This window comes from Phyllobates terribilis, unplaced genomic scaffold (genome assembly GCF_046119375.1).
Source record: "Phyllobates terribilis strain yellow unplaced genomic scaffold, ASM4611937v1 Scaffold_1__5_contigs__length_1240528914, whole genome shotgun sequence".
NCBI lineage: Eukaryota > Metazoa > Chordata > Amphibia > Anura > Dendrobatidae > Phyllobates > Phyllobates terribilis.
In genome coordinates this window covers 636,923,878-636,947,364 of record NW_027362761.1, presented here as the reverse complement: position 1 = coordinate 636,947,364, position 23,487 = coordinate 636,923,878, and positions in this window count along the sequence as shown.

Here is a 23,487-nt window from a genome sequence, read left to right as displayed (position 1 = left end):
TTCTGCTGAAGTTTTAAAATGTTTCGGAACTCTTCCATTGTTCTCAGAATTCCGCTGACGTTTAAAAATGCTTCGGAAATCTTCCATTGTTTTCAAAATTCCGCTGACATATAAAAATGCTTTGGAAATCTTGCATTGTTCTCGGCATTCCGCTGACGTTTAAAAATGCTTCGGAACTCTTCAATTGTTCTCGGAATTCTGCTGAACTTTTAAAATGCTTTGGAACTCTTCCATTGCTCTCGGAATTCTGCTGAAGTTTAAAAATGCTTCGGAACTCTTCCATTGTTCTCGGAATTCTGCTGAAGTTTAAAAATGCTTCGGAACTCTTCAATTGTTCTCGGAATTCTGCTGAAGTTTAAAAATGCTTCGGAACTCTTCCATTGTTCTCGGAATTCCGTTGAAGTTTAAAAATGCATCGAAAATCTTCCATTGTTCTCGGAATTCTGCTGAAGTTTAAAAATGCTTCGGAACTCTTCCATTGTTCTCAGAATTCCGCTAACGTTTAAAAATGCTTAGGAAATCTTCCATTGTTTTCAAAATTCCGCTGACGCTTAAAAATGCTTCAGAACTCTTCCATTGTTCTCGGAATTCCGCTGACGTTTAATAATGCTTCGCAACTCTTTCATTGTACTCGGAATTCCGCTAACGTTTAGAAATGCTTCGGAACTCTTCCATTGTTCTCGGAATTCCGTTGAAGTTTAAAAATGCTTCAAAACTCTTCCATTGTTCTGGGAATTCTGCTGAAGTTTAAAAATGCTTCAGAACTCTTCCATTGTTCTCGGAATTCCGCTGACGTTTAATAATGCTTCGCAACTCTTTCATTGTTCTCGGAATTCCGCTGATGTTTAAAAATGCTTCGGAACTCTTCCATTGTTCTCGGAATACTGTTGAAGTTTAAAAATGCTTCGGAACTCTTCCATTGTTCTCGGAATTCCGCTGACATATAAAAATGCTTCGGAAATCTTGCATTGTTCTCGGCATTCCGCTGACGTATAAAAATGCTTCGGAACTCTTCAATTGTTCTCGGAATTCTGCTGAACTTTTAAAATGCTTTGGAACTCTTCCATTGCTCTCGCAATTCTGTTGACGTTTAAAAATGCTTCGGAACTCTTCCATTGTTCTCGGAATTCTGCTGACGTTTAAAAATGCTTCGGAACTCTTCCATTGTTCTCGGAATTCCGCTGACGTTTAAAAATGCTTCACAACTCTTCCATTGTTCTCGGAATTCCGCTGAAGTTTAAAAATGCTTCGGACCTCTTCCATTGTTCTAGGAATTCTGCTGAAGTCTAAAAATTCATCTGAACTCTTCCATTATTCTCGGAATTCGTGTGAATTTTAAAAATGCTTCGGAACTCTTCTATTGTTCTCGGAATTCCGCTGAAGTTTAAAAATGCTTAAAATCTCTTACATTGTTCTCGGAATTCCGCTGAAGTTTAAAAATGCTTCGGAACTCTTCCATTGTTCTCGGAATTCTGCTGAAGTTTAAAAATGCTTCAGAACTCTTCCATTGTTCTCAGAATTCCGCTGACGTTTAAAAATGCTTCGGAAATCTTCCATTGTTTTCAAAATTCCGCTGACATTTAAAAATGCTTCAGAACTATTCCATTGTTCTCAGAATTCTGCTGACGTTTAATAATGCTTCGGAACTCTTCCATTGTTCTCGGAATTCCGCTGACGTTTAAAAATGCTTCACAACTCTTCCATTGTTCTCGGAATTCCGCTGACGTTTAAAAATGCTTCACAACTCTTCCATTGTTCTCGGAATTCCGCTGACTTTTAAAAATGCTTCGGAAATCTTCCATTGTTTTCAAATTCCGCTGACGCTTAAAAATGCTTCAGAACTCTTCCATTGTTCTCGGAATTCTGCTGACGTTTAATGATGCTTTGCAACTCTTTCATTGTTCTCGGAATTCCACTGACGTTTAAAAATGCTTCGGAACTCATCCATTGTTCTCGGAATTCCGTTGAAGTTTAAAAATGCTTCGAAACTCTTCCATTGTTCTCGGAATTCCGCTGAAGTTTAAAAATGCTTCAGAACTCTTCCATTGCTCTCGGAATTCTGCTGAAGTTTAAAAATGCTTCAGAACTCTTACATTGTTCTCGGAATTCTGCTGACGTTTAAAAATGCTTCGGAACTCTTCCATTGTTCTCAGAATTCAGCTGAAGTTTAAAAATGCTTCGGAACTCTTCCATTGTTCTCGCAATTCCGCTGACGTTTAAAAATGCTTCAGAACACTTCAATTGTTCTTGGAATTCTGCTGAAGTTTTAAAATGCATTGGAACTCTTTCATTGTTCTCGGAATTCCACTGACGTTTAAAAATGCTTCGGAACTCTTCCATTGTTCTCGGAATTCCGTTGAAGTTTAAAAATGCTTCGAAACTCTTCCATTGTTCTCGGAATTCTGCTGAAGTTTAAAAATGCTTCGGAACTCTTCCATTGTTCTCAGAATTCCGCTGACGTTTAAAAATGCTTCGGAAATCTTCCATTGTTTTCAAAATTCCGCTGACGTTTAAAAATGCTTCAGAACTATTCCATTGTTCTCAGAATTCTGCTGACGTTTAAAAATGCTTCGGAACTCTTCCATTCTTCTGGGAATTCTGCTGAAGTTTTAAAATGTTTCGGAACTCTTCCATTGTTCTCAGAATTCCGCTGACGTTTAAAAATGCTTCGGAAATCTTGTTTTGTTCTCGGCATTCCGCTGACGTTTAAAAATGCTTCGGAACTCTTCAATTGTTCTCGGAATTCTGCTGAACTTTTAAAATGCTTTGGAACTCTTCCATTGCTCTCGGAATTCTGCTGAAGTTTAAAAATGCTTCGGAACTCTTCCATTGTTCTCGGAATTCTGCTGAAGTTTAAAAATGCTTTGGAACTCTTCAATTGTTCTCGGAATTCTGCTGAAGTTTAAAAATGCTTCGGAACTCTTCCATTCTTCTCGGAATTCCGTTGAAGTTTAAAAATGCTTCGAAACTCTTCCATTGTTCTCGGAATTCTGCTGAAGTTTAAAAATGCTTCGGAACTCTTCCATTGTTCTCAGAATTCCGCTAACGTTTAAAAATGCTTCTGAAATCTTCCATTGTTTTCAAAATTCCGCTGACGTTTAAAAATGCTTCAGAACTCTTCCATTGTTCTCGGAATTCCGCTGACATTTAAAAATGCTTTGGAACTCTTCCATTGTTCTCGGAATTCCGCTGAAGTTTACAAATGCTTCGGAACTCTTCCATTGTTCTCAGAATTCTGCTGACGTTTAAAAATGCTTCGGAACTCTTCCATTGTTCTCAGAATTCCGCTGACGTTTAAAAATGCTTCGGTACTCTTCCATTGTTCTCGGAATTCCGCTGACATATAAAAATGCTTCGGAAATCTTGCATTGTTCTCGGCATTCCGCTGACGTTTAAAAATGCTTCGGTACTCTTCCATTGTTCTCGGAATTCCGCTGACATATAAAAATGCTTCGGAAATCTTGCATTGTTCTCGGCATTCCGCTGATGTTTAAAAATGCTTCGGAACTCTTCAATTGTTCTCGGAATTCTGCTGAACTTTTAAAATGCTTTGGAACTCTTCCATTGCTCTCGGAATTCTGCTGAACTTTTAAAATGCTTCGGAACTCTTCCATTGTTCTCGGAATTCTGCTGACGTTTAAAAATGCTTCGGAACTCTTCCATTGTTCTCGGAATTCCGCTGACGTTTAAAAATGCTTCACAACTCTTCCATTGTTCTCGGAATTCCGCTGAAGTTTAAAAATGCTTCGGACCTCTTCCATTGTTCTAGGAATTCTGCTGAAGTCTAAAAATTCATCTGAACTCTTCCATTATTCTCGGAATTCGTGTGAATTTTAAAAATGCTTCGGAACTCTTCTATTGTTCTCGGAATTCCGCTGAAGTTTAAAAATGCTTAAAATCTCTTACATTGTTCTCGGAATTCCGCTGAAGTTTAAAAATGCTTCGGAACTCTTCCATTGTTCTCGGAATTCTGCTGAAGTTTAAAAATGCTTCAGAACTCTTCCATTGTTCTCAGAATTCCGCTGACGTTTAAAAATGCTTCGGAAATCTTCCATTGTTTTCAAAATTCCGCTGACATTTAAAAATGCTTCAGAACTATTCCATTGTTCTCAGAATTCTGCTGACGTTTAATAATGCTTCGGAACTCTTCCATTGTTCTTGGAATTCCGCTGACGTTTAAAAATGCTTCACAACTCTTCCATTGTTCTCGGAATTCCGCTGACGTTTAAAAATGCTTCACAACTCTTCCATTGTTCTCGGAATTCCGCTGACTTTTAAAAATGCTTCGGAAATCTTCCATTGTTTTCAAAATTCCGCTGACGCTTAAAAATGCTTCAGAACTCTTCCATTGTTCTCGGAATTCTGCTGACGTTTAATGATGCTTTGCAACTCTTTCATTGTTCTCGGAATTCCACTGACGTTTAAAAATGCTTGTGAACTCATCCATTGTTCTCGGAATTCCGTTGAAGTTTAAAAATGCTTCGAAACTCTTCCATTGTTCTCGGAATTCCGCTGACATATAAAAATGCTTCGGAAATCTTGCATTGTTCTCGGCATTCCGCTGACGTTTAAAAATGCTTCGGAACTCTTCCATTGCTCTCGGAATTCTGCTGAAGTTTAAAAATGCTTCGGAACTCTTCCATTGTTCTCGGAATTCCGCTGACGTTTAATAATGCTTCGCAACTCTTCCATTGTTCTCGGAATTCCGTTGAAGTTTAAAAATGCTTCGAAACTCTTCCATTGTTCTCGGAATTCCGCTGACATATAAAAATGCTTCGGAAATCTTGCATTGTTCTCGGCATTCCGCTGACGTTTAAAAATGCTTCGGAACTCTTCCATTGCTCTCGGAATTCTGCTGAAGTTTAAAAATGCTTCAGAACTCTTACATTGTTCTCGGAATTCTGCTGACGTTTAAAAATGCTTCGGAACTCTTCCATTGTTCTCAGAATTCAGCTGAAGTTTAAAAATGCTTCGGAACTCTTCCATTGTTCTCGGAATTCTGCTGAAGTTTAAAAATGCTACGTAACTCTTCCATTGTTCTCAGAATTCCGCTTACGTTTAAAAATGCTTCGGAAATCTTCCATTGTTTTCAAAATTCCGCTGACGTTTAAAAATGCTTCAGAACTCTTCCATTGTTCTCGAAATTCCGCTGACGTTTAAAAATGCTTTGGAACTCTTCCATTGTTCTCAGAATTCCGCTGAAGTTTAAAAATGCTTCGGAACTCTTCCATTGTTCTCAGAATTCCGCTGACGTTTAAAAATGCTTCAGTACTCTTCCATTGTTCACGGAATTCCGCTGACATATAAAAATGCTTTGGAAATCTTGCATTGTTCTCGGCATTCCGCTGACATTTAAAAATGCTTCGGTACTCTTCCATTGTTCTTGGAATTCCGCTGACATATAAAAATGCTTCGGAAATCTTGCATTGTTCTCGGCATTCCGCTGACGTTTAAAAATGCTTCGGAACTCTTCAATTGTTCTCGGAATTCTGCTGAACTTTTAAAATGCTTTGGAACTCTTCCATTGCTCTCGGAATTCTGCTGAAGTTTAAAAATGCTTCGGAACTCTTCCATTGTTCTCGGAATTCTGCTGAAGTTTAAAAATGCTTTGGAACTCTTCCATTGTTCTCTGAATTCCGCTGACGTTTAAAAATGCTTCGGTACTCTTCCTTTGTTCTCGGAATTCCGCTGACATATAAAAATGCTTCGGAAATCTTGCATTGTTCTCGGCATTCCGCTGACGTTTAAAAATGCTTCGGAACTCTTCAATTGTTCTCGGAATTCTGCCGAACTTTTAAAATGCTTCGGAACTCTTCCATTGTTCTCGGAATTCTGCTGACGTTTAAAAATGCTTCGGAACTCTTCCATTGTTCTCGCAATTCCGCTGACGTTTAAAAATGCTTAAAATCTCTTACATTGTTCTCGGAATTCCGCTGAAGTTTAAAAATGCTTCGGAACTCTTCCATTGTTCTCGGAATTCTGCTGAAGTTTAAAAATGCTTCAGAACTCTTCCATTGTTCTCAGAATTCCGCTGACGTTTAAAAATGCTTCGGAAATCTTCCATTGTTTTCAAAATTCCGCTGACGTTTAAAAATGCTTCAGAACTATTCCATTGTTCTCAGAATTCTGCTGACGTTTAAAAATGCTTCGGAACTCTTCCATTCTTCTGGGAATTCTGCTGAAGTTTTAAAATGCTTTGGAACTCTTCCATTGCTCTCGGAATTCTGCTGAAGTTTAAAAATGCTTCGGAACTCTTCCATTGTTCTCGGAATTCTGCTGAAGTTTAAAAATGCTTTGGAACTCTTCAATTGTTCTCGGAATTCTGCTGAAGTTTAAAAATGCTTCGGAACTCTTCCATTCTTCTCGGAATTCCGTTGAAGTTTAAAAATGCTTCGAAACTCTTCCATTGTTCTCGGAATTCTGCTGAAGTTTAAAAATGCTTCGGAACTCTTCCATTGTTCTCAGAATTCCGCTAACGTTTAAAAATGCTTCTGAAATCTTCCATTGTTTTCAAAATTCCGCTGACGTTTAAAAATGCTTCAGAACTCTTCCATTGTTCTCGGAATTCCGCTGACATTTAAAAATGCTTTGGAACTCTTCCATTGTTCTCGGAATTCCGCTGAAGTTTACAAATGCTTCGGAACTCTTCCATTGTTCTCAGAATTCTGCTGACGTTTAAAAATGCTTCGGAACTCTTCCATTGTTCTCAGAATTCCGCTGACGTTTAAAAATGCTTCGGTACTCTTCCATTGTTCTCGGAATTCCGCTGACATATAAAAATGCTTCGGAAATCTTGCATTGTTCTCGGCATTCCGCTGACGTTTAAAAATGCTTCGGTACTCTTCCATTGTTCTCGGAATTCCGCTGACATATAAAAATGCTTCGGAAATCTTGCATTGTTCTCGGCATTCCGCTGATGTTTAAAAATGCTTCGGAACTCTTCAATTGTTCTCGGAATTCTGCTGAACTTTTAAAATGCTTTGGAACTCTTCCATTGCTCTCGGAATTCTGCTGAAGATTAAAAATGCTTCGGAACTCTTCCATTCTTCTGGGAATTCTGCTGAAGTTTTAAAATGTTTCGGAACTCTTCCATTGTTCTCAGAATTCCGCTGACGTTTAAAAATGCTTCGGAAATCTTCCATTGTTTTCAAAATTCCGCTGACATATAAAAATGCTTTGGAAATCTTGCATTGTTCTCGGCATTCCGCTGACGTTTAAAAATGCTTCGGAACTCTTCAATTGTTCTCGGAATTCTGCTGAACTTTTAAAATGCTTTGGAACTCTTCCATTGCTCTCGGAATTCTGCTGAAGTTTAAAAATGCTTCGGAACTCTTCCATTGTTCTCGGAATTCTGCTGAAGTTTAAAAATGCTTCGGAACTCTTCAATTGTTCTCGGAATTCTGCTGAAGTTTAAAAATGCTTCGGAACTCTTCCATTGTTCTCGGAATTCCGTTGAAGTTTAAAAATGCATCGAAAATCTTCCATTGTTCTCGGAATTCTGCTGAAGTTTAAAAATGCTTCGGAACTCTTCCATTGTTCTCAGAATTCCGCTAACGTTTAAAAATGCTTAGGAAATCTTCCATTGTTTTCAAAATTCCGCTGACGCTTAAAAATGCTTCAGAACTCTTCCATTGTTCTCGGAATTCCGCTGACGTTTAATAATGCTTCGCAACTCTTTCATTGTACTCGGAATTCCGCTAACGTTTAGAAATGCTTCGGAACTCTTCCATTGTTCTCGGAATTCCGTTGAAGTTTAAAAATGCTTCAAAACTCTTCCATTGTTCTGGGAATTCTGCTGAAGTTTAAAAATGCTTCAGAACTCTTCCATTGTTCTCGGAATTCCGCTGACGTTTAATAATGCTTCGCAACTCTTTCATTGTTCTCGGAATTCCGCTGATGTTTAAAAATGCTTCGGAACTCTTCCATTGTTCTCGGAATACTGTTGAAGTTTAAAAATGCTTCGGAACTCTTCCATTGTTCTCGGAATTCCGCTGACATATAAAAATGCTTCGGAAATCTTGCATTGTTCTCGGCATTCCGCTGACGTATAAAAATGCTTCGGAACTCTTCAATTGTTCTCGGAATTCTGCTGAACTTTTAAAATGCTTTGGAACTCTTCCATTGCTCTCGCAATTCTGTTGACGTTTAAAAATGCTTCGGAACTCTTCCATTGTTCTCGGAATTCTGCTGACGTTTAAAAATGCTTCGGAACTCTTCCATTGTTCTCGGAATTCCGCTGACGTTTAAAAATGCTTCACAACTCTTCCATTGTTCTCGGAATTCCGCTGAAGTTTAAAAATGCTTCGGACCTCTTCCATTGTTCTAGGAATTCTGCTGAAGTCTAAAAATTCATCTGAACTCTTCCATTATTCTCGGAATTCGTGTGAATTTTAAAAATGCTTCGGAACTCTTCTATTGTTCTCGGAATTCCGCTGAAGTTTAAAAATGCTTAAAATCTCTTACATTGTTCTCGGAATTCCGCTGAAGTTTAAAAATGCTTCGGAACTCTTCCATTGTTCTCGGAATTCTGCTGAAGTTTAAAAATGCTTCAGAACTCTTCCATTGTTCTCAGAATTCCGCTGACGTTTAAAAATGCTTCGGAAATCTTCCATTGTTTTCAAAATTCCGCTGACATTTAAAAATGCTTCAGAACTATTCCATTGTTCTCAGAATTCTGCTGACGTTTAATAATGCTTCGGAACTCTTCCATTGTTCTCGGAATTCCGCTGACGTTTAAAAATGCTTCACAACTCTTCCATTGTTCTCGGAATTCCGCTGACGTTTAAAAATGCTTCACAACTCTTCCATTGTTCTCGGAATTCCGCTGACTTTTAAAAATGCTTCGGAAATCTTCCATTGTTTTCAAATTCCGCTGACGCTTAAAAATGCTTCAGAACTCTTCCATTGTTCTCGGAATTCTGCTGACGTTTAATGATGCTTTGCAACTCTTTCATTGTTCTCGGAATTCCACTGACGTTTAAAAATGCTTCGGAACTCATCCATTGTTCTCGGAATTCCGTTGAAGTTTAAAAATGCTTCGAAACTCTTCCATTGTTCTCGGAATTCCGCTGACATATAAAAATGCTTCGGAAATCTTGCATTGTTCTCGGCATTCCGCTGACGTTTAAAAATGCTTCGGAACTCTTCCATTGCTCTCGGAATTCTGCTGAAGTTTAAAAATGCTTCAGAACTCTTACATTGTTCTCGGAATTCTGCTGACGTTTAAAAATGCTTCGGAACTCTTCCATTGTTCTCAGAATTCAGCTGAAGTTTAAAAATGCTTCGGAACTCTTCCATTGTTCTCGCAATTCCGCTGACGTTTAAAAATGCTTCAGAACACTTCAATTGTTCTTGGAATTCTGCTGAAGTTTTAAAATGCATTGGAACTCTTTCATTGTTCTCGGAATTCCACTGACGTTTAAAAATGCTTCGGAACTCTTCCATTGTTCTCGGAATTCCGTTGAAGTTTAAAAATGCTTCGAAACTCTTCCATTGTTCTCGGAATTCTGCTGAAGTTTAAAAATGCTTCGGAACTCTTCCATTGTTCTCAGAATTCCGCTGACGTTTAAAAATGCTTCGGAAATCTTCCATTGTTTTCAAAATTCCGCTGACGTTTAAAAATGCTTCAGAACTATTCCATTGTTCTCAGAATTCTGCTGACGTTTAAAAATGCTTCGGAACTCTTCCATTCTTCTGGGAATTCTGCTGAAGTTTTAAAATGTTTCGGAACTCTTCCATTGTTCTCAGAATTCCGCTGACGTTTAAAAATGCTTCGGAAATCTTGTTTTGTTCTCGGCATTCCGCTGACGTTTAAAAATGCTTCGGAACTCTTCAATTGTTCTCGGAATTCTGCTGAACTTTTAAAATGCTTTGGAACTCTTCCATTGCTCTCGGAATTCTGCTGAAGTTTAAAAATGCTTCGGAACTCTTCCATTGTTCTCGGAATTCTGCTGAAGTTTAAAAATGCTTTGGAACTCTTCAATTGTTCTCGGAATTCTGCTGAAGTTTAAAAATGCTTCGGAACTCTTCCATTCTTCTCGGAATTCCGTTGAAGTTTAAAAATGCTTCGAAACTCTTCCATTGTTCTCGGAATTCTGCTGAAGTTTAAAAATGCTTCGGAACTCTTCCATTGTTCTCAGAATTCCGCTAACGTTTAAAAATGCTTCTGAAATCTTCCATTGTTTTCAAAATTCCGCTGACGTTTAAAAATGCTTCAGAACTCTTCCATTGTTCTCGGAATTCCGCTGACATTTAAAAATGCTTTGGAACTCTTCCATTGTTCTCGGAATTCCGCTGAAGTTTACAAATGCTTCGGAACTCTTCCATTGTTCTCAGAATTCTGCTGACGTTTAAAAATGCTTCGGAACTCTTCCATTGTTCTCAGAATTCCGCTGACGTTTAAAAATGCTTCGGTACTCTTCCATTGTTCTCGGAATTCCGCTGACATATAAAAATGCTTCGGAAATCTTGCATTGTTCTCGGCATTCCGCTGACGTTTAAAAATGCTTCGGTACTCTTCCATTGTTCTCGGAATTCCGCTGACATATAAAAATGCTTCGGAAATCTTGCATTGTTCTCGGCATTCCGCTGATGTTTAAAAATGCTTCGGAACTCTTCAATTGTTCTCGGAATTCTGCTGAACTTTTAAAATGCTTTGGAACTCTTCCATTGCTCTCGGAATTCTGCTGAACTTTTAAAATGCTTCGGAACTCTTCCATTGTTCTCGGAATTCTGCTGACGTTTAAAAATGCTTCGGAACTCTTCCATTGTTCTCGGAATTCCGCTGACGTTTAAAAATGCTTCACAACTCTTCCATTGTTCTCGGAATTCCGCTGAAGTTTAAAAATGCTTCGGACCTCTTCCATTGTTCTAGGAATTCTGCTGAAGTCTAAAAATTCATCTGAACTCTTCCATTATTCTCGGAATTCGTGTGAATTTTAAAAATGCTTCGGAACTCTTCTATTGTTCTCGGAATTCCGCTGAAGTTTAAAAATGCTTAAAATCTCTTACATTGTTCTCGGAATTCCGCTGAAGTTTAAAAATGCTTCGGAACTCTTCCATTGTTCTCGGAATTCTGCTGAAGTTTAAAAATGCTTCAGAACTCTTCCATTGTTCTCAGAATTCCGCTGACGTTTAAAAATGCTTCGGAAATCTTCCATTGTTTTCAAAATTCCGCTGACATTTAAAAATGCTTCAGAACTATTCCATTGTTCTCAGAATTCTGCTGACGTTTAATAATGCTTCGGAACTCTTCCATTGTTCTTGGAATTCCGCTGACGTTTAAAAATGCTTCACAACTCTTCCATTGTTCTCGGAATTCCGCTGACGTTTAAAAATGCTTCACAACTCTTCCATTGTTCTCGGAATTCCGCTGACTTTTAAAAATGCTTCGGAAATCTTCCATTGTTTTCAAAATTCCGCTGACGCTTAAAAATGCTTCAGAACTCTTCCATTGTTCTCGGAATTCTGCTGACGTTTAATGATGCTTTGCAACTCTTTCATTGTTCTCGGAATTCCACTGACGTTTAAAAATGCTTCGGAACTCATCCATTGTTCTCGGAATTCCGTTGAAGTTTAAAAATGCTTCGAAACTCTTCCATTGTTCTCGGAATTCCGCTGACATATAAAAATGCTTCGGAAATCTTGCATTGTTCTCGGCATTCCGCTGACGTTTAAAAATGCTTCGGAACTCTTCCATTGCTCTCGGAATTCTGCTGAAGTTTAAAAATGCTTCAGAACTCTTACATTGTTCTCGGAATTCTGCTGACGTTTAAAAATGCTTCGGAACTCTTCCATTGTTCTCAGAATTCAGCTGAAGTTTAAAAATGCTTCGGAACTCTTCCATTGTTCTCGGAATTCTGCTGAGGTTTAAAAATGCTACGTAACTCTTCCATTGTTCTCAGAATTCTGCTGACGTTTAAAAATGCTTCTGAAATCTTCCATTGTTTTCAAAATTCCGCTGACGTTTAAAAATGCTTCAGAACTCTTCCATTGTTCTCGGAATTCCGCTGACATTTAAAAATGCTTTGGAACTCTTCCATTGTTCTCGGAATTCCGCTGAAGTTTACAAATGCTTCGGAACTCTTCCATTGTTCTCAGAATTCTGCTGACGTTTAAAAATGCTTCGGAACTCTTCCATTGTTCTCGGAATTCTGCTGACGTTTAAAAATGCTTCGGAACTCTTCCATTGTTCTCGCAATTCCGCTGACGTTTAAAAATGCTTCAGAACACTTCAATTGTTCTTGGAATTCTGCTGAAGTTTTAAAATGCATTGGAACTCTTTCATTGTTCTCGGAATTCCACTGACGTTTAAAAATGCTTCGGAACTCTTCCATTGTTCTCGGAATTCCGTTGAAGTTTAAAAATGCTTCGAAACTCTTCCATTGTTCTCGGAATTCTGCTGAAGTTTAAAAATGCTTCGGAACTCTTCCATTGTTCTCGGAATTCCGCTGACGTTTAATAATGCTTCGCAACTCTTCCATTGTTCTCGGAATTCCGTTGAAGTTTAAAAATGCTTCGAAACTCTTCCATTGTTCTCGGAATTCCGCTGACATATAAAAATGCTTCGGAAATCTTGCATTGTTCTCGGCATTCCGCTGACGTTTAAAAATGCTTCGGAACTCTTCCATTGCTCTCGGAATTCTGCTGAAGTTTAAAAATGCTTCAGAACTCTTACATTGTTCTCGGAATTCTGCTGACGTTTAAAAATGCTTCGGAACTCTTCCATTGTTCTCAGAATTCAGCTGAAGTTTAAAAATGCTTCGGAACTCTTCCATTGTTCTCGGAATTCTGCTGAAGTTTAAAAATGCTACGTAACTCTTCCATTGTTCTCAGAATTCCGCTTACGTTTAAAAATGCTTCGGAAATCTTCCATTGTTTTCAAAATTCCGCTGACGTTTAAAAATGCTTCAGAACTCTTCCATTGTTCTCGAAATTCCGCTGACGTTTAAAAATGCTTTGGAACTCTTCCATTGTTCTCAGAATTCCGCTGAAGTTTAAAAATGCTTCGGAACTCTTCCATTGTTCTCAGAATTCCGCTGACGTTTAAAAATGCTTCAGTACTCTTCCATTGTTCTCGGAATTCCGCTGACATATAAAAATGCTTTGGAAATCTTGCATTGTTCTCGGCATTCCGCTGACATTTAAAAATGCTTCGGTACTCTTCCATTGTTCTTGGAATTCCGCTGACATATAAAAATGCTTCGGAAATCTTGCATTGTTCTCGGCATTCCGCTGACGTTTAAAAATGCTTCGGAACTCTTCAATTGTTCTCGGAATTCTGCTGAACTTTTAAAATGCTTTGGAACTCTTCCATTGCTCTCGGAATTCTGCTGAAGTTTAAAAATGCTTCGGAACTCTTCAATTGTTCTCGGAATTCTGCTGAACTTTTAAAATGCTTTGGAACTCTTCCATTGCTCTCGGAATTCTGCTGAAGTTTAAAAATGCTTCGGAACTCTTCCATTGTTCTCGGAATTCTGCTGAAGTTTAAAAATGCTTTGGAACTCTTCCATTGTTCTCTGAATTCCGCTGACGTTTAAAAATGCTTCGGTACTCTTCCTTTGTTCTCGGAATTCCGCTGACATATAAAAATGCTTCGGAAATCTTGCATTGTTCTCGGCATTCCGCTGACGTTTAAAAATGCTTCGGAACTCTTCAATTGTTCTCGGAATTCTGCCGAACTTTTAAAATGCTTCGGAACTCTTCCATTGTTCTCGGAATTCTGCTGACGTTTAAAAATGCTTCGGAACTCTTCCATTGTTCTCGCAATTCCGCTGACGTTTAAAAATGCTTAAAATCTCTTACATTGTTCTCGGAATTCCGCTGAAGTTTAAAAATGCTTCGGAACTCTTCCATTGTTCTCGGAATTCTGCTGAAGTTTAAAAATGCTTCAGAACTCTTCCATTGTTCTCAGAATTCCGCTGACGTTTAAAAATGCTTCGGAAATCTTCCATTGTTTTCAAAATTCCGCTGACGTTTAAAAATGCTTCAGAACTATTCCATTGTTCTCAGAATTCTGCTGACGTTTAAAAATGCTTCGGAACTCTTCCATTCTTCTGGGAATTCTGCTGAAGTTTTAAAATGTTTCGGAACTCTTCCATTGTTCTCAGAATTCCGCTGACGTTTAAAAATGCTTCGGAAATCTTGTTTTGTTCTCGGCATTCCGCTGACGTTTAAAAATGCTTCGGAACTCTTCAATTGTTCTCGGAATTCTGCTGAACTTTTAAAATGCTTTGGAACTCTTCCATTGCTCTCGGAATTCTGCTGAAGTTTAAAAATGCTTCGGAACTCTTCCATTGTTCTCGGAATTCTGCTGAAGTTTAAAAATGCTTCGGAACTCTTCAATTGTTCTCGGAATTCTGCTGAAGTTTAAAAATGCTTCGGAACTCTTCCATTCTTCTCGGAATTCCGTTGAAGTTTAAAAATGCTTCGAAACTCTTCCATTGTTCTCGGAATTCTGCTGAAGTTTAAAAATGCTTCGGAACTCTTCCATTGTTCTCAGAATTCCGCTAACGTTTAAAAATGCTTCTGAAATCTTCCATTGTTTTCAAAATTCCGCTGACGTTTAAAAATGCTTCAGAACTCTTCCATTGTTCTCGGAATTCCGCTGACATTTAAAAATGCTTTGGAACTCTTCCATTGTTCTCGGAATTCCGCTGAAGTTTACAAATGCTTCGGAACTCTTCCATTGTTCTCAGAATTCTGCTGACGTTTAAAAATGCTTCGGAACTCTTCCATTGTTCTCGGAATTCTGCTGACGTTTAAAAATGCTTCGGAACTCTTCCATTGTTCTCGCAATTCCGCTGACGTTTAAAAATGCTTCAGAACACTTCAATTGTTCTTGGAATTCTGCTGAAGTTTTAAAATGCATTGGAACTCTTTCATTGTTCTCGGAATTCCACTGACGTTTAAAAATGCTTCGGAACTCTTCCATTGTTCTCGGAATTCCGTTGAAGTTTAAAAATGCTTCGAAACTCTTCCATTGTTCTCGGAATTCTGCTGAAGTTTAAAAATGCTTCGGAACTCTTCCATTGTTCTCGGAATTCCGCTGACGTTTAATAATGCTTCGCAACTCTTCCATTGTTCTCGGAATTCCGTTGAAGTTTAAAAATGCTTCAAAACTCTTCCATTGTTCTTGGAATTCCGCTGACATATAAAAATGCTTCGGAAATCTTGCATTGTTATCGGCATTCCGCTGACGTTTAAAAATGCTTCGGAACTCTTCCATTGCTCTCGGAATTCTGCTGAAGTTTAAAAATGCTTCAGAACTCTTACATTGTTCTCGGAATTCTGCTGACGTTTAAAAATGCTTCGGAACTCTTCCATTGTTCTCAGAATTCAGCTGAAGTTTAAAAATGCTTCGGAACTCTTCCATTGTTCTCGGAATTCTGCTGAAGTTTAAAAATGCTACGTAACTCTTCCATTGTTCTCAGAATTCCGCTTACGTTTAAAAATGCTTCGGAAATCTTCCATTGTTTTCAAAATTCCGCTGACGTTTAAAAATGCTTCAGAACTCTTCCATTGTTCTCGGAATTCCGCTGACGTTTAAAAATGCTTTGGAACTCTTCCATTGTTCTCAGAATTCCGCTGAAGTTTAAAAATGCTTCGGAACTCTTCCATTGTTCTCAGAATTCCGCTGACGTTTAAAAATGCTTCAGTACTCTTCCATTGTTCTCGGAATTCCGCTGACATATAAAAATGCTTTGGAAATCTTGCATTGTTCTCGGTATTCCGCTGACATTTAAAAATGCTTCGGTACTCTTCCATTGTTCTTGGAATTCCGCTGACATATAAAAATGCTTCGGAAATCTTGCATTGTTCTCGGCATTCCGCTGACGTTTAAAAATGCTTCGGAACTCTTCAATTGTTCTCGGAATTCTGCTGAACTTTTAAAATGCTTTGGAACTCTTCCATTGCTCTCGGAATTCTGCTGAAGTTTAAAAATGCTTCGGAACTCTTCCATTCTTCTCGGAATTCTGCAGAAGTTTAAAAATGTTTCGGAACTCTTCCATTGTTCTCAGAATTCCGCTGACGTTTAAAAATGCTTCGGAAATCTTCCATTGTTTTCAAAATTCCGCTGACATATAAAAATGCTTCGGAAATCTTGCATTGTTCTCGGCATTCCGCTGACGTTTAAAAATGCTTCGGAACTCTTCAATTGTTCTCGGAATTCTGCTGAACTTTTAAAATGCTTTGGAACTCTTCCATTGCTCTCGGAATTCTGCTGAAGTTTAAAAATGCTTCGGAACTCTTCCATTGTTCTCGGAATTCTGCTGAAGTTTAAAAATGCTACGTAACTCTTCCATTGTTCTCAGAATTCCGCTTACGTTTAAAAATGCTTCGGAAATCTTCCATTGTTTTCAAAATTCCGCTGACGTTTAAAAATGCTTCAGAACTCTTCCATTGTTCTCGAAATTCCGCTGAAGTTTAAAAATGCTTCGGAACTCTTCCATTGTTCTCAGAATTCCGCTGACGTTTAAAAATGCTTCAGTACTCTTCCATTGTTCTCGGAATTCCGCTGACATATAAAAATGCTTTGGAAATCTTGCATTGTTCTCGGCATTCCGCTGACATTTAAAAATGCTTCGGTACTCTTCCATTGTTCTTGGAATTCCGCTGACATATAAAAATGCTTCGGAAATCTTGCATTGTTCTCGGCATTCCGCTGACGTTTAAAAATGCTTCGGAACTCTTCAATTGTTCTCGGAATTCTGCTGAACTTTTAAAATGCTTTGGAACTCTTCCATTGCTCTCGGAATTCTGCTGAAGTTTAAAAATGCTTCGGAACTCTTCAATTGTTCTCGGAATTCTGCTGAACTTTTAAAATGCTTTGGAACTCTTCCATTGCTCTCGGAATTCTGCTGAAGTTTAAAAATGCTTCGGAACTCTTCCATTGTTCTCGGAATTCTGCTGAAGTTTAAAAATGCTTTGGAACTCTTCCATTGTTCTCTGAATTCCGCTGACGTTTAAAAATGCTTCGGTACTCTTCCTTTGTTCTCGGAATTCCGCTGACATATAAAAATGCTTCGGAAATCTTGCATTGTTCTCGGCATTCCGCTGACGTTTAAAAATGCTTCGGAACTCTTCAATTGTTCTCGGAATTCTGCCGAACTTTTAAAATGCTTCGGAACTCTTCCATTGTTCTCGGAATTCTGCTGACGTTTAAAAATGCTTCGGAACTCTTCCATTGTTCTCGCAATTCCGCTGACGTTTAAAAATGCTTAAAATCTCTTACATTGTTCTCGGAATTCCGCTGAAGTTTAAAAATGCTTCGGAACTCTTCCATTGTTCTCGGAATTCTGCTGAAGTTTAAAAATGCTTCAGAACTCTTCCATTGTTCTCAGAATTCCGCTGACGTTTAAAAATGCTTCGGAAATCTTCCATTGTTTTCAAAATTCCGCTGACGTTTAAAAATGCTTCAGAACTATTCCATTGTTCTCAGAATTCTGCTGACGTTTAAAAATGCTTCGGAACTCTTCCATTCTTCTGGGAATTCTGCTGAAGTTTTAAAATGTTTCGGAACTCTTCCATTGTTCTCAGAATTCCGCTGACGTTTAAAAATGCTTCGGAAATCTTGTTTTGTTCTCGGCATTCCGCTGACGTTTAAAAATGCTTCGGAACTCTTCAATTGTTCTCGGAATTCTGCTGAACTTTTAAAATGCTTTGGAACTCTTCCATTGCTCTCGGAATTCTGCTGAAGTTTAAAAATGCTTCGGAACTCTTCCATTGTTCTCGGAATTCTGCTGAAGTTTAAAAATGCTTCGGAACTCTTCAATTGTTCTCGGAATTCTGCTGAAGTTTAAAAATGCTTCGGAACTCTTCCATTCTTCTCGGAATTCCGTTGAAGTTTAAAAATGCTTCGAAACTCTTCCATTGTTCTCGGAATTCTGCTGAAGTTTAAAAATGCTTCGGAACTCTTCCATTGTTCTCAGAATTCCGCTAACGTTTAAAAATGCTTCTGAAATCTTCCATTGTTTTCAAAATTCCGCTGACGTTTAAAAATGCTTCAGAACTCTTCCATTGTTCTCGGAATTCCGCTGACATTTAAAAATGCTTTGGAACTCTTCCATTGTTCTCGGAATTCCGCTGAAGTTTACAAATGCTTCGGAACTCTTCCATTGTTCTCAGAATTCTGCTGACGTTTAAAAATGCTTCGGAACTCTTCCATTGTTCTCGGAATTCTGCTGACGTTTAAAAATGCTTCGGAACTCTTCCATTGTTCTCGCAATTCCGCTGACGTTTAAAAATGCTTCAGAACACTTCAATTGTTCTTGGAATTCTGCTGAAGTTTTAAAATGCATTGGAACTCTTTCATTGTTCTCGGAATTCCACTGACGTTTAAAAATGCTTCGGAACTCTTCCATTGTTCTCGGAATTCCGTTGAAGTTTAAAAATGCTTCGAAACTCTTCCATTGTTCTCGGAATTCTGCTGAAGTTTAAAAATGCTTCGGAACTCTTCCATTGTTCTCGGAATTCCGCTGACGTTTAATAATGCTTCGCAACTCTTCCATTGTTCTCGGAATTCCGTTGAAGTTTAAAAATGCTTCAAAACTCTTCCATTGTTCTCGGAATTCCGCTGACATATAAAAATGCTTCGGAAATCTTGCATTGTTATCGGCATTCCGCTGACGTTTAAAAATGCTTCGGAACTCTTCCATTGCTCTCGGAATTCTGCTGAAGTTTAAAAATGCTTCAGAACTCTTACATTGTTCTCGGAATTCTGCTGACGTTTAAAAATGCTTCGGAACTCTTCCATTGTTCTCAGAATTCAGCTGAAGTTTAAAAATGCTTCGGAACTCTTCCATTGTTCTCGGAATTCTGCTGAAGTTTAAAAATGCTACGTAACTCTTCCATTGTTCTCAGAATTCCGCTTACGTTTAAAAATGCTTCGGAAATCTTCCATTGTTTTCAAAATTCCGCTGACGTTTAAAAATGCTTCAGAACTCTTCCATTGTTCTCGGAATTCCGCTGACGTTTAAAAATGCTTTGGAACTCTTCCATTGTTCTCAGAATTCCGCTGAAGTTTAAAAATGCTTCGGAACTCTTCCATTGTTCTCAGAATTCCGCTGACGTTTAAAAATGCTTCAGTACTCTTCCATTGTTCTCGGAATTCCGCTGACATATAAAAATGCTTTGGAAATCTTGCATTGTTCTCGGTATTCCGCTGACATTTAAAAATGCTTCGGTACTCTTCCATTGTTCTTGGAATTCCGCTGACATATAAAAATGCTTCGGAAATCTTGCATTGTTCTCGGCATTCCGCTGACGTTTAAAAATGCTTCGGAACTCTTCAATTGTTCTCGGAATTCTGCTGAACTTTTAAAATGCTTTGGAACTCTTCCATTGCTCTCGGAATTCTGCTGAAGTTTAAAAATGCTTCGGAACTCTTCCATTCTTCTCGGAATTCTGCAGAAGTTTAAAAATGTTTCGGAACTCTTCCATTGTTCTCAGAATTCCGCTGACGTTTAAAAATGCTTCGGAAATCTTCCATTGTTTTCAAAATTCCGCTGACATATAAAAATGCTTCGGAAATCTTGCATTGTTCTCGGCATTCCGCTGACGTTTAAAAATGCTTCGGAACTCTTCAATTGTTCTCGGAATTCTGCTGAACTTTTAAAATGCTTTGGAACTCTTCCATTGCTCTCGGAATTCTGCTGAAGTTTAAAAATGCTTCGGAACTCTTCCATTGTTCTCGGAATTCTGCTGAAGTTTAAAAATGCTTTGGAACTCTTCCTTTGTTCTCTGAATTCCGCTGACGTTTAAAAATGCTTCGGTACTCTTCCTTTGTTCTCGGAATTCCGCTGACATATAAAAATGCTTCGGAAATCTTGCATTGTTCTCGGCATTCCGCTGACGTTTAAAAATGCTTCGGAACTCTTCAATTGTTCTCGGAATTCTGCCGAACTTTTAAAATGCTTTGGAACTCTTCCATTGCTCTCGGAATTCTGCTGAAGTTTAAAAATGCTTCAGAACTCTTCCATTGTTCTCGGAATTCTGCTGTAGTTTAAAAATGCTTCGGAACACTTCCATTGTTCTCAGAATTCCGCTGACGTTTAAAAATGCTTCGGAAATCTTCCATTGTTTTCAAAATTCCGCTGACGTTTAAAAATGCTTCAGAACTCTTCCATTGTTCTCGGAATTCCGCTGACGTTTTAAAATGCTTCGGTACTCTTCCATTGTTCTCGGAATTCCGCTGACATATAAAAATGCTTCGGAAATCTTGCATTGTTCTCGGCATTCCGCTGACGTTTAAAAATGCTTCGGAACTCTTCCATTGTTCTCAGAATTTCGCTGACATTTAAAAATGCTTCGGAAATCTTCCATTGTTTTCAAAATTCCGCTGACGTTTAAAAATGCTTCGGAACTCTTCCATTGTTCTCGGAATTCTGCTGAAGTTTAAAAATGCTACGTAACTCTTCCATTGTTCTCAGAATTCCGCTGACGTTTAAAAATGCTTCAGAACTATTCCATTGTTCTCGGAATTCCGCTGACGTTTTAAAATGCTTCGGTACTCTTCCATTGTTCTTGGAATTCCGCTGACGTTTAAAAATTCTTCACAACTCTTCCATTGTTCTCGGAATTCCGCTGACGTTTAAAAATGCTTCACAACTCTTCCATTGTTCTCGGAATTCCGCTGACTTTTAAAAATGCTTCGGAAATCTTCCATTGTTTTCAAAATTCCGCTGACGCTTAAAAATGCTTCAGAACTCTTCCATTGTTCTCGGAATTCTGCTGACGTTTAATGATGCTTTGCAACTCTTTCATTGTTCTCGGAATTCCACTGACGTTTAAAAATGCTTCGGAACTCATCCATTGTTCTCGGAATTCCGTTGAAGTTTAAAAATGCTTCGAAACTCTTCCATTGTTCTCGGAATTCCGCTGACATATAAAAATGCTTCGGAAATCTTGCATTGTTCTCGGCATTCCGCTGACGTTTAAAAATGCTTCGGAACTCTTCCATTGCTCTCGGAATTCTGCTGAAGTTTAAAAATGCTTCAGAACTCTTACATTGTTCTCGGAATTCTGCTGACGTTTAAAAATGCTTCGGAACTCTTCCATTGTTCTCAGAATTCAGCTGAAGTTTAAAAATGCTTCGGAACTCTTCCATTGTTCTCGGAATTCTGCTGAGGTTTAAAAATGCTACGTAACTCTTCCATTGTTCTCAGAATTCTGCTGACGTTTAAAAATGCTTCTGAAATCTTCCATTGTTTTCAAAATTCCGCTGACGTTTAAAAATGCTTCAGAACTCTTCCATTGTTCTCGGAATTCCGCTGACATTTAAAAATGCTTTGGAACTCTTCCATTGTTCTCGGAATTCCGCTGAAGTTTACAAATGCTTCGGAACTCTTCCATTGTTCTCAGAATTCTGCTGACGTTTAAAAATGCTTCGGAACTCTTCCATTGTTCTCGGAATTCTGCTGACGTTTAAAAATGCTTCGGAACTCTTCCATTGTTCTCGCAATTCCGCTGACGTTTAAAAATGCTTCAGAACACTTCAATTGTTCTTGGAATTCTGCTGAAGTTTTAAAATGCATTGGAACTCTTTCATTGTTCTCGGAATTCCACTGACGTTTAAAAATGCTTCGGAACTCTTCCATTGTTCTCGGAATTCCGTTGAAGTTTAAAAATGCTTCGAAACTCTTCCATTGTTCTCGGAATTCTGCTGAAGTTTAAAAATGCTTCGGAACTCTTCCATTGTTCTCGGAATTCCGCTGACGTTTAATAATGCTTCGCAACTCTTCCATTGTTCTCGGAATTCCGTTGAAGTTTAAAAATGCTTCGAAACTCTTCCATTGTTCTCGGAATTCCGCTGACATATAAAAATGCTTCGGAAATCTTGCATTGTTCTCGGCATTCCGCTGACGTTTAAAAATGCTTCGGAACTCTTCCATTGCTCTCGGAATTCTGCTGAAGTTTAAAAATGCTTCAGAACTCTTACATTGTTCTCGGAATTCTGCTGACGTTTAAAAATGCTTCGGAACTCTTCCATTGTTCTCAGAATTCAGCTGAAGTTTAAAAATGCTTCGGAACTCTTCCATTGTTCTCGGAATTCTGCTGAAGTTTAAAAATGCTACGTAACTCTTCCATTGTTCTCAGAATTCCGCTTACGTTTAAAAATGCTTCGGAAATCTTCCATTGTTTTCAAAATTCCGCTGACGTTTAAAAATGCTTCAGAACTCTTCCATTGTTCTCGAAATTCCGCTGACGTTTAAAAATGCTTTGGAACTCTTCCATTGTTCTCAGAATTCCGCTGAAGTTTAAAAATGCTTCGGAACTCTTCCATTGTTCTCAGAATTCCGCTGACGTTTAAAAATGCTTCAGTACTCTTCCATTGTTCTCGGAATTCCGCTGACATATAAAAATGCTTTGGAAATCTTGCATTGTTCTCGGCATTCCGCTGACATTTAAAAATGCTTCGGTACTCTTCCATTGTTCTTGGAATTCCGCTGACATATAAAAATGCTTCGGAAATCTTGCATTGTTCTCGGCATTCCGCTGACGTTTAAAAATGCTTCGGAACTCTTCAATTGTTCTCGGAATTCTGCTGAACTTTTAAAATGCTTTGGAACTCTTCCATTGCTCTCGGAATTCTGCTGAAGTTTAAAAATGCTTCGGAACTCTTCCATTGTTCTCGGAATTCTGCTGAAGTTTAAAAATGCTTTGGAACTCTTCCATTGTTCTCTGAATTCCGCTGACGTTTAAAAATGCTTCAGTACTCTTCCTTTGTTCTCGGAATTCCGCTGACATATAAAAATGCTTCGGAAATCTTGCATTGTTCTCGGCATTCCGCTGACGTTTAAAAATGCTTCGGAACTCTTCAATTGTTCTCGGAATTCTGCCGAACTTTTAAAATGCTTCGGAACTCTTCCATTGTTCTCGGAATTCTGCTGACGTTTAAAAATGCTTCGGAACTCTTCCATTGTTCTCGCAATTCCGCTGACGTTTAAAAATGCTTAAAATCTCTTACATTGTTCTCGGAATTCCGCTGAAGTTTAAAAATGCTTCGGAACTCTTCCATTGTTCTCGGAATTCTGCTGAAGTTTAAAAATGCTTCAGAACTCTTCCATTGTTCTCAGAATTCCGCTGACGTTTAAAAATGCTTCGGAAATCTTCCATTGTTTTCAAAATTCCGCTGACGTTTAAAAATGCTTCAGAACTATTCCATTGTTCTCAGAATTCTGCTGACGTTTAAAAATGCTTCGGAACTCTTCCATTCTTCTGGGAATTCTGCTGAAGTTTTAAAATGTTTCGGAACTCTTCCATTGTTCTCAGAATTCCGCTGACGTTTAAAAATGCTTCGGAAATCTTGTTTTGTTCTCGGCATTCCGCTGACGTTTAAAAATGCTTCGGAACTCTTCAATTGTTCTCGGAATTCTGCTGAACTTTTAAAATGCTTTGGAACTCTTCCATTGCTCTCGGAATTCTGCTGAAGTTTAAAAATGCTTCGGAACTCTTCCATTGTTCTCGGAATTCTGCTGAAGTTTAAAA